We start from the raw sequence: 13,574 nt of genomic DNA, 5'->3' as shown, positions 1-13,574 counted from the left end.
TGTCAGGGTCCAGACTCCCTCATCTTTGAGAACTCTAAGCCTCTGGTCACCATGCCCTTCTGAAGCAGTACAGAAATATTGCTGTACTATTTTCCACTTGAATTGGGCAAGGGATTACCAGGAGACACCCCAGTGTATCACCTGGATGGCAGTTAAATGTTCTCTCCTGCTCCCATGGTGTGACAGCAGCCCTGTCTCCTGATGATCTGGGTCTGTTACCTCCAGCACGGTGGTGACTTCTTTCCTTGCCCACTGGCCTATTACCACAAAGAACCCAAAGTGAAGAGGTCACAGACAAAGCCTAAAGTTGAATGGGAATCTTGATGTGTCCTCTGGTGGAAGTTTCCCCTACTTTGGACACCAATTTCTTTAGACACACAGAGCCTAAAGTTGTAGGAATGGGAAGCACAAATTCCCCAAATGGATTATTGACAAAGATGATAAGTGGGCCATCCCCATTTCTACCTGTTGGTCCCCAGTCTTGTGTTTTCCATTTATTGGGGTCCTAGAACCACTAGAATGGCCATTGATTGAGGATATATCCTGCATCCTGAAGGATGCTGCCCCTCCCTCACAAGATATCATTTCCAAGTTGGTACCTCAGCTGCACCTTTGAAAGCCAGTTGTTTGAAAGCCGATCAAACTTAGATTGTCCAACAGCTTCTACGGTACCTGGTATGACCAGTGGAGCCCATGGCGACAAGCCTACTCTTCTACCCTCTACTATAAAGTCCCTTGATCCGATTCAATGCTACATGGGATCCTGCGTCTGTGGGTTCAAACCTGCAACCCCCCACATGATCATAGTGCTGAAGCCCTCAAACAGGAAAGGCAAGACCCATACTTAGAACATGTGTCAATTCTAGTCAAGAGAAGTGCCCTGTCTAGAGTGGAAGGGGTCCAGTGTAGACAACCTGCCATCGAGTGGATGGTTGTTCTCCTTGAGGGATGGGGATAGTATCAAGGGCCCACCTGTGATCTCTACCACTCAGGTTAAAGGTTTGACAGGATCAGGAGCCACATCAGCTTTGGTGAATGGAATCCCATCGTATATCTTCCATTGCTGCCACAATGGCCTCTCCTTTCACATAACCATTTTGCCAGCGCAGGAGTGGCTAATGAAGAAGACGGCTGGGGACACCTGGGTGGTTCAGTTGGTTAAGTGTCTGCCTTCGGCTCAGGTCATGATCCCAGGGTCCTGGGATTGAGTCCTGCATCAGGCTCCCTGCTCAACAGGGAGCCTGCTTCTCCCTCAGCCTGCTGCTCCCGCTGCTCATTCTTTCTGTCTTTCTCTTCCTCTCATAAATAAATAAATTAAAGAAGAAAAAAAGGAACAAGTTGGCTGATATCAATTGGCCAAATTGATATCAAATATGGTCCAAATTTGGACTGGTTGTTCAAAGATCTTTATAATCCATGCCCACTCCCATCCATCCATCCCTGTGTCTCTACCCTTGTCCCTGACCTTCTTTCTCCAATTAGGCCCCTGGCCAACCAGCCAGGCCATTTGCTACTTCCATGAGTGTACGTTTTTTTTTCTGGCCTTGGGCCTGTTCTATTTCTACAGAAGGTGGGTGGCCGGATAGCCTGATTTTGTCTTGCAAGGATTTCCCTTCGCCACTGTCTTAAAGGGCCACCTGAGTGGAGCTATCTTGCAACTGCAGTTTATTTTTGTTTTGCCTCTACAGACCAAACCAACCCATCTGTGAACGAAACTTGGCTTTTTTCTCTCTCTCTTCCGTAAGTTGGTTGCACGGGACACATGCCCACCCTCTTGGTCATAGGTGTGAGCTGAGGGAGAGGGCCCTGAGCAGCAACAGTGATGGCGTGGGAGGCAGGCTGGGCCACCTGCTCATGTGCAATGCCCTAACCACCGCATATCTTAGAGTAGATTGCTGCTGGGCTTCCCCAGATTCGTGGCTTAACATCTGCTGAGTCACATTGTCAAGCACTCTGCAAGGTCCAGCAGCAAACCAGGAGCTATTTTCAAATGACCTGTGGTTCCTCATGGCAAATGCCACAGCCTTACTCCAGAACCCTGTGGGTCCACGTTGTAATTCTCCAGTTAGATTTACCGTGAACTCTATCCAGCATCTTTGCCCATCATAGATGCTTTAATCATCAGATCTACCAGGTTTTATGGACCAAGGGACAAGGTTGCTTATACCATGTGCTCAGCTGGCTGTAGTCATTCCTGCTCTGGGCTCTACTGAAAGCTTTCCATGTGACTTGGCAAGTGTGGTTAGAGCAGTGTTCCCGTGAAGGGACTTTGCTGACCTTAGAATCCATACTGACCTATGGAGCATGTGATTCCTTTTCAGTGGTGGGAGAAATTAGTCCTTTATTTTGAAGATGTTCCAGCAGTCTCCTGAATCTCCTGAAGGCTTTATCTCCCGTCATACTGGCACTTTTTGCTCATCCTCTTTGATTGACATGAGGCCATAGATGTATAGGACTAGTGCAATGTCCTGCAGCATATCTACAAGACCAGGCTTCCTAAGGTCATGAAAGTATAGTGTTATCAGTCTTCTGTGAATGCACGTCGCTCTGGCCCTTACTCTCAGCAGAGACGGATAAGAATACATTTGCCAAGGCAGCCATTTACCAGGTACCACCATGTGCCTGAAGCAATGCTATTTTATTCCGACTAAGATGTGAGTGATCTGACTAGTGAATCGGTTGGAAATAAACAGGTTATCATCTTTATGTCTTTTCCTTGATATCTCTTTTATATCTTTATGTCTCTTTTATATTAAAAAAACAACTAGAACTCTTAATCTCCTGGATAGCTCCCCTCAGACCCACAGGATATGGTATTATTTATGAGTTACTGTCTTGGCTGCTGGGGGCAGGAGGGTGGTTTCATAGGCTTCTCCTTGACCTTCCCCAGTGTGGTTAACTAGATGCTCTGCCTAACTACCACGTATGTGCATTCTGATTGTACGTGCTGGGACTAGGATAACCACTGCGTGTGTCTGTGGACCCAGTGGGCCCACTCTGAGTCAGACCTGCGTATATCTCCATATATCTCCACCAGTATTCTAACTCGGGGCATGATGACGTTTTGCGTGCCCAATAGCAATGTCAACTCAGATCCTGTTTCTATGTCCAGCCACTCCTGCATCTCTGGATCTTCCCCTCCCATCCCGTGTACAGTTGTGTGGCATTGCAGGATACGACCTTCTGAGTCCCAGCTTTCCCTTCGAGTCACTGAGTTCCAGGTCCAGATCCTGGGCAACTGATCATGATTCTTTTTTTTTTTTTTTTAATTAAGGGACTTCCCCTCAACCTCCTTGAGTTCTTTTGATTGTGTGTAGATTGCGTGATACCCTTGCTGGCTGCCCATCTGTCTAACTTGCCCTTCAGAATGCCATGTTCTAGCAACCATTTCTCTGTTCTCTCTGGGTTAGGCTATCTCCGCTGCCATGCTGACTGCTCCTTGCCACAGTAATTACATCCACTCTGCTTCTGATGCCATATGCTTCTTTAATTCTGATGCCATATGCTTCTATTAATCTGAGTGTCTATCATCCCGTTGTTATCAGGGGAGCTAGTTCTAGAGCGGTATCTCCTCGTCTCAGGAGACAGCGCCCACTCAGCTTCTTCAGTCCCAGTATTTGCGCCCTTCTCACCAACACATTTCTTACCATTCTGCTAAACCAGTTGTCCTCCTGGCCCTGCCTCCCGTGGAACATAGTTGGTGGGTTTTCTCATCTCAGGTAATAGGCCCTTTTTAACACACCCACTTCTCTGCACCTTGGACCTTCGTTCTTCAGCGACTTACCGTGGCAGTTCTGGCATTTCTCTTGTACTTTGTATGGATTGTTCCTTCTTCTAAGCTCTTAGGATACAACCTACCAGCATATTTGCATAATTTTTAGGGGCTTTGCCAGGGCATCAGTCTTCTATCATAGGAGAGTGTCCTCCTATTGGTAAACTCTCTTATCCAACTTCGTATTCTGTTTCTATCAATTCAGCATCCTCCAGATCCAGTCCCATATCCCAGATCCCAGATCCCAGATCCAGTCCCACACTGTGCTTCTGCCAGTGTGCACTGACAGTGTCTCACAGCTCCTTTGAACAAAGCCTCTTTCCTCCCAGCACTCCCGGCACTTAACTGCCAGATGGTGGTGTGGCTTGACCTGTTACTGGCCAGGCAGCCGGGAGAGGAGGTGGGAGCCGACTGAAGGGGGTGAGCAGACTTTGGTTGGTCTTCAGGCAGCAGGGAGTGGGCCACATCTGATCTGAGGCCCATGTGTGGATTCCAAGGTTCTCCAGAGCACGGAGTTGAACCACAATGCAATGACAACAGAAGCATCAGCCAATTCTGCAGGGAGCTCTAGAGCTGCCGTGACCCCGACTTCAAGTCTCGGTTCCTTCTCTCTTGGGGCCCTGCCTAAGCTGCGAATTTAGTCTTCTCTGGAGCTCCGCTCCCTTAGCATTACATCCTGGCCAAGCCTCTGCTGTTGCTCTCCTCTGGCTGAAGGAGATGAGAGGTTCTTTATATGCTCCCAGGCAGGCCCCTCTGTCTCTGACACTTTGCCTCACATCGGTGAGTAATTGTTCTCAGCCTGCGGCTGTGGTTCCCCCGTGCACTGGCAGCCCTCAACCCGTGAGGGGGTAAGGAATGCTACGGAGCCGAGGGAGAGGGTGAACCACAATGCGGTCACAACAAAGGTCTCAGCCCATCCCACGATAAGCTCTAGAGGTTCTGTGGTCCTTCAGAGATACCTCAACTTCGGGTACAGAAGCTGGAGCTATCCCTGGCAGCCTTGACCAGTTACTGGATGTGGGGTGCACCCAGAGGAGGCTTAACCTTGGGTAAGTAGTTTCCTTTGGAGGGAGGGTCATTCCGGGGGAGAGACATGGCTGTGAGCCATCAAGGGGAAGGACGGTCTTATCATGAAGGGAAATGTGGGGGGCACATGGCACCTACTGCCTTGGCCCTGGGAATAAGAAGGAAGGCTAGCGAAAGAGAATGGCTTCTGGAAGAATTGCCAGGACATGCTGACCAGACAGCATAGAGTTCTTTCACTTAAGGACATCTACTACCTTTTTTGTGCTAGATACAGGCTATGAATACAAAGTGTCCTTGACCTCAAGGAGCTCACAGCTGGAAACCGTACCCCCACGGAAGAGTCAGGACAGCCGCCAGGATGTCAGCAACAAGACGTTCGCAACACGAATGGGGTGGGGGGAGAGGGCGGGGGTGTGGGGAGCTTGTGACTAAAAAGATAAGACAATTCTTGGTATGGTGGAGTTTTGTGGGTTTTTTATTAGCTTTCAAGTTTGAATTTTCCCTTCCTCAAGAGATGCTCAAATCTCTGACTCGAAAGGAGAAATCTTCTTCCTGAGGGACCCTGAAGTACAGAGCTAGTATTAGTGTCATTGCCGACCAGTCAACAGTGTCGCCGCCACCCCACCCCCCACATGCGTCCCATCCCACTGAACTGTGCCGCACAGGAGGACGGTGACCTCGACTGTGGATCTGGAGAGAGTCAGTCCCATGGCAGGAGCAGGACGCTCCATCAGAGGTGAGGCCCTCGCCAGGGCGCTGCGTGTCAGGAGGTGGCCTTGCCTTTGGCTCAGGGATGCGGCGAGAGCTCAGAGTCTAGAAAGGTCCGGGTCTGGGAATAAAAGCCGGGCAGGGGGCAGCAGGGCCTCTGCCCGCCTGAGGGCCCTCACAGAAGCCGCCACAAGGTGGCAGCAGGAGCTCAGTCCATAGGGAGCGGTGGGGGGTGGGATGGGGCGGGGTTGGCACCCCGGGCGCACCCTCGTTCCAGAAGAGGTGTGAGGAGCAGAGAGCCGACCGGCAGGCTCCGGGAACTGTCTGAGTGGGGGGTCTGCTCGCCCAGGATTCCCAGGTGCTGCTCTGTCTCCCGTACCCGCTCACACGGGCCCCATTCGAGTTCTTCCCTCGGCTACATACGGGCCCTGCGGTCAGAAACCTTAGCACCAGAGAGAGTCAATTATCATATGGTGTCACTTATTTGTGGAGCATAACAAATAGCATGGAGGACAAGGGGAGATGGAGAGGAGAAGGGAGTTGAGGGAAATTGGAAGGGGAGGTGAGCCATGAGAGACTATGGACTCTGAAAAACAACCTGAGGGTCTTGAAGGGGCGGGGGGTGGGAGGTTGGGGGCACCAGGTGGTGGGTATTGGAGAGGGCACGGATTGCATGGAGCACTGGGTGTGGTGCAAAAACAATGAATACTGTTATGCTGCAAAGAAATAAAAAAAATTTAAAAAAAAAGAAAGAAACCTTAACACCACGACTGCGGGCGCAGACCTCCGGGGCTCGCGCCAGCTGCCATCCTCCCGCTGTTTCCCTGCCCCTCCCAAGAGGCTGCCCCCGGAGAGGGGGAGGTGGAGAGCAGGTGCGTCCCCAGGACCCACGGGAACACGGTGCCTGCCGGCCATCCATCGGCCTTCGCTCTCACGACGAAGCCAGGGGCCGCCTTTGGAGGACCAACAGCAACCTGCCCTGCTTGCCCCTGGACAGAGGGCACAGGTGACAGGGATGAGGTGAACGTGCTGCCGTGTCAAAACAACCCAGAACCATCGCTGTGGTCCTGGGCACGTCTCCGACGACACCCCCGGAGCCAGGCCCTCGGTGCCATCCGCAGCCGAATGGGGAGCGGCAGGCACGCCCCGCTGCACCCGCACCAGCCTCGGCGCCGCAGGTGGAAACCTCACGGGCAGTTTAACAGAGGCTGTAGCCCGAGGCGTTAAAGATGAGGGAGCAGGTGGGGGAGAACAGAGAGGGAAGGACCCCGAAGGAGCAGGGCTGGTGATGACAGCAGGAGCTCCTGCCCCAGGGCCTGGAGCAGAGGCAAGAGGGGAGCCCCTCTGAACCTCGTGGGCTGGAGGAAGGGCCTGACTTGGCTGTAACTCCACCTCTGAGGAGGGGCCCAGGCCGCAGCTGCAGGGGTACCCCTGGGGGCGTGTCCCTGAGCCTGGGAAAGGGGAAACAGCCGAAGACATGCAAGGACTCTGGTGGAGCAAAGCCAAAAAGTCAGAGCTGCTCCTTCCCTTCCAGGATCCCTTGGACCTTCTTGTCCAGGCAGCTGACAGAGGAGGAGGGTAATGGGGTCAGTGTGGAAGGGCGTCCGGGAGCCGAGAGGGGACAGAGCCGCCCCTGGCCCACGCTGAGGCAGCTCAGGGCAGAGAGTTGTAGAGAAAGACCCTTCTGGTTTCAGTGATGACCACAAAGGGCCAGGTGCGCGTGGGCACTCAGGTCTCGCCCTCAAGCCCTTTTTGTCAGAGGTCCCCATCTAGGAGGAGTGGGGACCAGTTACTGCTGAGTGATGAATTCCTTTCACATGTGCCAGGTGCTTTCTTACCAGAGCTCCTGGACCCGCGGTCGTTCTGGGCCTGACAAGTCACTGCTGCGGGGGCGGGGGGAGGTGCCCTGATAGAGAACCATGGATTTACACTGCATAGCTCACTCAAGCCTCACAACCCTCCCTTATTTGTTTCATTGTTTTATTTTTATTTTGCGATTGAATGGATTTTGGGGGGGGTGGTTTTTGGTTTTGTTTTTTTTTTTTTTTAGAGAGAGGTGGGGTGCAGGGGAAGGGGGAAGGGGAGATTCTTAAGCGGGCTCCATACCCAGTGCGAGCCCGACGTGGGGGGCTCCATCTCATGACCCTAAGATCGTGACCTGAGGCTAAACCAAGAGTCGGACCCTCCCAGGTGCCCCATATTTTATTTTTTTATTTAAAAAAATGGTGACATAGACCTAACATAAAATTTACTGGCTTATCTGTCTTTAAATGTATAGTTCCATGGCATGAAGTGTGTTCCCACCGTCGTGCACCATCACCACTGCCCGTCTCTAGAACTCTCCATCTTGCAAAACGTACCCATTGAACAACTCCGCGCTCCCTCTGCCCCCAGCTCCCCCGAAGCCTTGGTTCGGCTTTGTCTCTGTGACTCTGACTACTCTGAGTACCTCATGGGAATGGAATTGTACCTTGTTTGTCCTTGCACTCAGCGTGAGATCTTGACGTTCGTCCGCATGGTAGCGGGTGTCAGGATTTCTTCTGTCTGAAGGCTCAGAGACCATCGTATGGGTTCTGTTTATCCAAGCATCAGCTGGTGGACACCAGGGCTGCTTTCTCCTTGTGGCCATTGTGAGTAATGCTGCTTATATGACCCCTTTTGATAGAGGCAGACACTGAGGCATGAGGGGTGAAGTGCCCTAAGTCCCTCAGCTAGTAAGTGACAGAACTGGGATCCCAGCTGAACATCAACTTCAGAGACTGTGCCCTTGACCGCCATGAGTCCCCTCTTGAGGCAGGCAGGCACCGGGAGAGATAGCCCCTTCCTTTGCCATCTGATCAGCTCGGACCCGTGACGGCTTTGCTGAGAGCTGAGTTGGGTTGAAAATTTGTAGAGATGGGGAGAAATGTTGGGAATTAGAAAACGATTTCCTCCCTCCCCAACCCCCATCAGACCTTGAGTCTTATTTGATCCCTGGAAACCTGGGTTGAATGAGGAGGTAGAGAGATTTCTTCAGTGATGGGTGCTCCACAGGAAACTCCCACTATCTCTGTTCCGCCCCCACCAGTAACCACAGCATCCCGACCCAGTGGCCTGATGTGGATGAGAACTAGAGTTCACCTATTTCCATGTACTAAAAGAACAGCTAGTCTGCATTCTTATAAGGTCTTCTATTCGAAAATCCCTAAACAGACCATTAATAAATTCTTCCTTGCAAGTGGACTACCATGGCATGGGCATATTATAAAAGACATATGCGATCACTGTGGAGTGGGGAAAGAAACCAGAAATCCCATTGTTTCACACGTTTTTTTACAAAAATGTACCTACCAAAGTCTACAAAATTTAGATGTGAAACATTCACTATTTGGGGCTTCAAGTAAAGGTCCAGCACCCCTAGTGAATCAGCTCTTTGTCTGGATAGTGCTTGTGTATCGGGTTTTCGTAAGAAGACCCTGACTCTTCAGGTCTGCAGGTTTCCAAATATCAGATTTCTAAAACATAGAATGAGTCACAGTTTCACTGCTTCCCTTTGTCAAGGGATTTCTTTCTGTGACTGAGCCCTTAAGCTGTGGGGTCCCTGTTAACTCCAGCTTGATCGTGTCAGAACCAAACTGAATTGTTGCACACCCAATTGATGTCAGAGAATTGGTCGTTGATGTGGAAAAAACTCCACAGATTTGGTGTCAGAAAAAAGATACTGTTTTTTCACCCAACAGTGGAATCATCAGGATGTTTCTGTGACGTTGCAGTACTACTTTTCCTGAGGTTTGGGTGGTCAGCATAGATTATCACCTACACCCAGGGACAGCCAACCAAACGGACACGTTGGGCGTGACAAGTCTCCGTTGTGAGGGCTTCTAACAACGTGTCGGGCCGCGTTTGGCAACCTCCTTGGTCTCTACCCGCTAGATGCCAGTAGCACCCACCTGAGAGTTCCTGGCTGCCTGAACAGTGGGACAAAAGCTAGGAAGATAAGTGTAGTGCAGCCCTGAAGGAGACCTGGGGTCTGGTCCTGCCGCCGCTCCAGACTCCCTCTGAGACTTCGGGCACAGCTTCTTAGCCTCTGGGCGTCCTCGGACCCAATAACCTAGCTCCTTCTGCGGCAAAATGCTCTGTGGCTGTGCCTAATGCACCTCCCTGGAGGGAAATTAAGCTCATTAAAGGTAGTAACTTGGGTTCTGCCCTCTTTCTTGTTCTGTCAAGGCCTGAACTCCCATCTGTCTGAAGGATTTGACCCTGAGTCTCCTATTTCACATAGTGAGGCCTGCAGGGGCCCGACGAGGGGTCTGTGCTGGGGACAGTTGCTGGTGACAACTTGGAAGGGCATCTAGACTGTGACTCTGAAGGTGACTGGGTTAAGGAGTCTCGTGGGCTTAGTGGGAGCTCCTTCCCCACGGCAGCCTTCCCCGAGAGCCCCAGCGCAGGTGTGCATGTGTGTGTGCGTGCGCGTGTGCGCGCGCTTAGGGGACCAGGGCGGGAATCCAGAGCGTCCCTAGGGGCAGACACCGGGCAGGGACCTGAAGCCTGAGCTCGCTGCCTGCTCAGCCCCTCCAGGGTTTGTCATGTTAGAACCGGGAGCCCACAGTCCCGCTGCTCTGGACGGGCCACATTCTGGAGGCAGCAGTCACCAGCCACCCGCCCTGCCGGGCTCCGTCCTTCAAAGAGAGGCCTCTTTTCTTCTCAAAGATAAGAGAACCTGAGCTTAGCAGGCAAGAACACCCCTGGGGGGGATCTCCATTCTCTCGTGTAACACCGAAAGTAGAAGGAATGGAAGTCCGTGGACCTGGTAGCTGTGTCACCAGAACTGAGAGCTAGTAATGAGGCTCACCTGATTCAGAGATCGCGGGGCGCCCGGAACCAGGCTTGGCACTCAGTAGGACGTGTTTCATCTGATTCAGGAGATGGTTGTCGTTTTTACCCCCATTTACAGATCGGGAGGCTAGTTCTAGAGTAATTCACCATCTTTCCAAAATGAGTAAGCTCTCACGCTTTCAAGTAGGAAGCCCGGGCCTGGGGAGACCGGATCCTCCACATGCCGGTTCTCTTGTCCCCAAGTCTCGGTGGGAAGAATTTGGGACATCTCAGCGAGTGTGGCCCAAGTTTCCTCAAAGCATTTCTGGTTCTTGGGAAAGGAGCAGAGGGGAGTATAAAGCCGGGATGCTGACGGGAGGGGCGGTCTTCCTGCTAACGAGGGCCGTTTCACACTGGAATCGTTCAGACTCATCCCTGGTCTTCCTTCCATCCCGCTCCAGCCATTCGTTAGCTCAGTCAGTAAAATCTTACTAGTTACCCACTTGTCATGTATTGTGCGAAAGGCCGGGGATCCAAAAAAGAGTCCTACCGCATCCCTGTGCCCAAGGCATTCCCCGTCCCAGGCTGCTGGCTAGAGGTTGAGGCCGAAGTCCCAGAAATAAGCTCCCTTCTGGGCCAGACGCCTTCCCTGGGTCCACCTGGAAATCCACCGGGGTTCACATCAGGTGAAAACTTCCCAGCTTAGTTTGTTGTCAGACTGGGATTCCCTGGACTTTTCCTTTATTGTACTGCATTGGCAGATGTTCTGGACAAGCCAGCCAGACTCTTGGGCCACCGGTGGTCATGCGGCCGCGGGCCCTGCAGCCTGTGCTTGGGTGCAGAGGCCCCAGGAACTCTGCCCCCTGCTTCTCTTGCCCCAGGGCACGATCTGTGGGGAACATCTCCCAGGCCACGAGGGCAAACAGGGCAGTTGGGGCCAGCCCAGCAGAGTCTGGAGGAAATGACTAAGGGATCTGTTTGCTGCCTATGGCCTTGGGGGTTGTGCAGCCTGACAGCGGGGCAGGCTGCTGCTCTCCTCCCATCCTACAACCCCAGGCTTCCCCCCCTCCCTCCTTTTCTGCCCAGCCCTCCCCAGGGGCTGCAGGGAGTGGTTGCTCCCACCACCTTTGTGGTAGGGCGGACCTGGGAGGGGTCTTCCCCCTGACGCACGAGGCAGGGTCTGAAGTCTTCTGAAAGGCAGATCTCTTTCCTGTTTCTGGGAGGTTTCCTGGCTCCCTGGTTGCTATGGTGCCAGCCCTTCTGTCCCATCTTTGGGGCCGCCACCCAGAGATATCTGGATTCTTCTCTCTAGTCCTCTTGACCTGGGGGTTCATCACCCTGTTCCTAGAGTGGGGAGAAATCTGCAGCACCCCTGCATCCCCCAACCTTGTACGGTGTCGGCCTCCACTTCCCTGAACACTCCGGGGCCATCCCACCATTCATGAAACATGGGTAGTTTCCTCAGTTTCTACTATATGTAAACTACTTTACATTTACATTTACTTCTCCTCGCTCTCTCTCTCTCTCTCTCTCTCTCACACACACCCGGTGATAAAAAGCTATAATTATTCTTGAAATAAAGATAAGGAAATTGAGTTCAAAGGCCACCTCTCCCTTTGGTCAGGAAGCTGTTCTCTTTGCCTAGAATGTAGGCTGTTGATGATGCTTCTCAGCCTTTGCCTGGAAAGACAGTCTCCACTGGTGTGGGTCATAGTAAACAAAGCCAAAGGTGAAAACTTTTGCAAGCTGCTTATAGATGGTCAGGCGTGGTGACCTTCTCGCTCGTGGGGAAAGGCAGGAAAAGACTGCACGGCTACCTCTGTCTTACGTGGGAGTTCACGAGTTCCAGCTGCTGGAGGTTGGAGCTGACAGTACCGATTTATGGGCTCTCCATTGGGCCCCGCTGGACCTGGCTTTGGGGGCCGGTTTGCCTGTATGGGGCCCAGGCTCTTGTCCAGTAAATATACAGGTGGTCAGCAGGAAGGTGGAAATCCTGGCAAGGTCAAAGGTGTGAAGTTGGAAGAAGAGCTTAGGTACCTGGTCTGGAGCGAATTCAACCTAGATTCAAAGCTGGCTCCGTCACTTACCAGCTGTGTTTTGCTGGACAAGTGACTCCACATTTTAGAGCTAAACTCAATGGTGACAATAATAACATGCCATAGAATTGTGGTCAAGATGGAAGAGAATGTATAAGAAGGATAACAAACATAGGCAAAGTCTGTGATTTTCCATCATCATTAAATTAATGCAAACTTTCAAGTTACGAGATATTTTTCAGCTCATGGCAAACATTTTAAGTTTGATAATGGACAGTGTTGGCAAGGGTGTGGTAAAGCAAACACTTCACATATTGTTGGTGGGAGTATGAATTAATATAGTAGCTGTGAAAGGTGATTTGGCATTAAGGATTAATTTTTTAAATGCATATAATTTTTGATGTAGCAATTCCACTGCTCTGAATTTATCTCGTGAATATATTAATTTTAATGAGGATATTGGATTGATTTCTGTAATACTCAAAATAACAGTGGCTTAAACACAATGGAGATTTCTTTCTTTCTGGAACACAACAGCACAGATTAATTAATCTAGGGCTGGGTGGTATGTGTGTCTGTTGGGGGGATAATTCCATGGTATTGGGGGCCTAGGTTCTATGTTTTTTTGCTTCTCTAGGGTGCTTGCCTACATGGTGGGAGACAGCTGCTTACCATAGCCACATTCCAGCCAGGACCAACCAGGAAAGTGGTGGGGGGCACATCTCTTTCCTTTAAGGCCACAATCCCGGAGTTGCACACATCACTGCTGCTGTATCCCGATGACTAGAATTTAGCCACATGCCCATTCCTAAATGCAGGGATGCTGGGAAATGTAGTCTCTATTCTGGGCAGCCGCGTGTCTACTACAACTCAGGACTGGATAGCAGAGGGGTTTGGTTAACAGGTCGGACCATTGAGCGACCTCCAGTAGAACACCATGCACACAGGGAGAGGGTATTCATTGTAGCATTTTTTTCAGTCTTTTATTATTATTATTATCATTATTATTATTATTTTCAGTTAGCCAACATACAGTACATCCTTAGCTTCTGATGTAGTGTTCAATGACCCATTGGTTGTATAGTAGCATTTTTTATAATGGGAAAAACCCCTGGTAACAATCTGAACTCCATCTACAAGTACAAGCCTGACTAAATAAAGAATAATACGTTTGCTCCACGGAATACTATGCAGTCGTCAAAATGAAGGTGGTCGATGTTTACCTGCTAATAAGATGT

This window comes from Lutra lutra, chromosome 7, assembly GCF_902655055.1.
Source record: "Lutra lutra chromosome 7, mLutLut1.2, whole genome shotgun sequence".
Classification (NCBI taxonomy): domain Eukaryota; kingdom Metazoa; phylum Chordata; class Mammalia; order Carnivora; family Mustelidae; genus Lutra; species Lutra lutra.
This window is presented reverse-complemented; position numbering follows the sequence as displayed.